Below are 3,162 nucleotides of genomic sequence, written 5' to 3'. Positions count from 1 at the left end.
ATGTTTAGAGATCCGGATGCCCGAGGAGCCGATATTGTTCTTTCACTTCCGGTTCCTTCTGCCACCGGAGTTTTCTTTTTCTTCTGTTGAGTTTTCTTTGTTTTAGTCGTCGGCCGCTACTTGCCGAGACTTTCTTCGCCTTGTTAGTAAAGTTACCGGATTTCACTATCCTACTATTCGGTAGAATAACCCCTGGACCGGTTTGGATGTTGAGGTGAAGTAGTAATTTGCCTAGAGGGACGGCATATCCCCGAGACCGGTTAGAGTTGGGATCCACCATCTCGCATAGGTTGGAAAAGATCACCTCCGCCCAGTTTATCTTTTCTCCTTTGACGATTGCGACCATTGTGTCAATCTTGAAACTGGTGAGACTGTCGAAATTAACTCCCCTTGCCTAAATCGACTTGAAGATGATGTCGCACAGTGGCCTATATTCCGGTTTTAGTTCTCCTTTCTTGCCGGAAACCACTATCAGTTCGTTGGTGAAAGACATGTCAAGACAAACCGTCAGGCGTTCATCTTCATCACCACCTTCGGTGATATCAATACCTTCTGTCGGTAGGTGGAAACCTTTAGCAATTAGATCCTTTGTAATCTCAACGGTTTGTCCACCGACCGTCGTAGTGATGATTTCGTCAGTTAGAGTGGCATTGGCGAAAAATTTTGTGACCGCATCTTAGTAGATGATGAACGGTCCGTTTAGAAATGGTTCTAGACCCGAAGCAAAGATTAGCCCTAAGACATATCAGGCTTCTTCCGAGCCATTGTTTCGAATTTCTTCGAAATCAACTTGGATAATATGGACGAAGAGAGCGGAGTCACGACCCATTTTGAAATTGATGAATTTGATCGAAAGCTTGAAGAATTTGAAAGTGATTGCAAGAGAGAGAAAGCAGATCGCGTGAAATGAAAATTTGATGTATGGAGTTGTATTTATAGGCCGCAAGGGGACGCGTCTTAGAATGCGAACCGACGCATTGAAAGATGTGAGCTGTCACATCGATTAAAAGGAAAAGGTGCCAAAGTTTCCCTCCAAAATTATTGGCTGTAATTTTGATCGGTAGGATTTTGATGATAGGTTTAAAATTTGACCGATCTAGACTTATAAAAGGAGTACATTAATGTTATATTAAAACCGATAAAATGAAAAGTCGATGATAGATCGGTTTGAACAACATGAGCGGTTTTATAATGAAACCGTTTTAGAAAAGAAAAGCCTAAGGAAAGAACCTAAGAACCATTGCAGCCATCTTCTCTTCCACCGACTCCTTGGTGAGAATGTTTGTTGGGTTCACCGGTGATCACGGTCCGAGGTTAGGAGCGGTTGAACGAATGATCCGGCTCAGCTGAGGAACGTAGCCGAGCCTCTTTTTGGTTTCAACCATTGTTTTCAGATTTTCAAAAATGACCGACGTCCAGTTAATAGGTGTGTTACTGACGATGTAGGTCATCATATCAAACGTCTTTTTAGAGTAATTCTGGTTCGGAACCTGTTGGGTCAAATTATTTTGACTAAGTGTTGAAATATTTTATCCCTGATATTTTGATGATGAAATAATTTATAAGTTTCAATACAGGTGTATTAAGACATCATGTTATTAGACTTGAATTTAATGAGGGTCATTAGACCGATTTTGATCTCCATTCGCATAAAATTAGACGCAGGTCTAATGGAATTAGACGCACAGTCTAACTCAACGAAGTTAGATGGGCAGTCTAATAGTCTAAAGGAATTAGACGTGAGTCTAATGGAATTAGACGTACAGTCTAACTCATCGGAGTTAGACGTGTAAGTCAAATAGATGTGTAAAGAATTAGACGGGTAGTCTAATGAATACACGGAATTAGACGTGAGTCTAATAGAATTAGACGTACAGTCTAACTCATCGGAGTTAAACGTGTAAGTCTAATAGATGTGTAAAGAATTAGATGGGTAGTCTAATGAATACACGGAATTAGACGTGAGTCTAATAGAATTAGACGTACAGACTAACTCATCGGAGTTAGACGTGTAAGTCTAATAGACGTGTACAGAATTAGACGGGTGGTCTAATGAATACACGGAATTAGACGGGTTGTCTAATTAGTGAAAGTTAGACGTGAGTCTAACTCCTTCAGATTAGTCTGAAGTAGAACCGGAATTAGGCGTGGTAGTCTAACTCAGTGGAGTTAGACGTACCGGTCTAATGGTTAAGTTATAATTAGACGGGTTGTCTAATTAATTAAAAGTTAGACTTGAGTCTAACTCCTTCAGATTAGTCTGAGGTAGAACTAGACTTAAACGTGGTAGTCTAACTCAGTGGAGTTAGACGTACCGGTCTAATGGTTATGTTATAATTAGACGGGTTGTCTAATTAATTGAAAGTTAGACGTGAGTCTAACTCCTTCAGATTAGTCTGAGGTAGAACCGGAATTAGACGTGGCAGTCTAACTCAGTGGAGTTACACGTGCCGGTCTAATGGTTATGTTATAATTAGACGGGTTGTCTAATTAATTTAAAGTTAGACGTGAGTCTAACTCCTTCAGATTAGTCTGAGGTAGAACCGGAATTAGACGTGGCAGTCTAACTCAGTGGAGTTAGACATGCCGGTCTAATGGTTATTATAATTAGACGGGTTGTCTAATTAATTGAAAGTTAGACGTGGGTCTAACTCCTTCAGATTAGTCTAAGGTAGAAACGGAATTAGACGTGTAGTCTAACTCAGTGGAGTTAGACGTACCCGTCTAATGGTTATGTAAATTAAACGCGAGTCTAATTATATTAGACCAGGCGGTCTAATAGACGTTTTTCATTAGAAAGAGTTGACTTATTTCATTAGACTGATTTTTCCAAATCCGTCTAACTGAAATACGTCTAATGCTCTATTCAAGCAGTACGCTTGAATCTAGCATTTCTCCTACCCACGTGCTATAGCTGTACCCTACTTCTGCTCCACTTTCTTGTGAAGATTAGTACAACAGCTATATGCATCCAATCAAGGAATGTCACGTAAGAGAATTTTCCTCACATTACCCGTTTTGCAGGTACATCCCTGATGGAATATTCGGCGCACTACCAGTTCGATACGGCCACGATCCTTGTGCTCAGAACCTGCTGTGTACAATGGAGGCTTTCCAATAGATGGGCGCCACGTATCATTCTTGAAGATTCGACCGTTAGCT

Source organism: Impatiens glandulifera, chromosome 4, assembly GCF_907164915.1.
Source record: "Impatiens glandulifera chromosome 4, dImpGla2.1, whole genome shotgun sequence".
NCBI classification, from domain to species: Eukaryota; Viridiplantae; Streptophyta; class Magnoliopsida; order Ericales; family Balsaminaceae; genus Impatiens; species Impatiens glandulifera.
Note: the sequence above shows the minus strand (reverse complement) of the source record.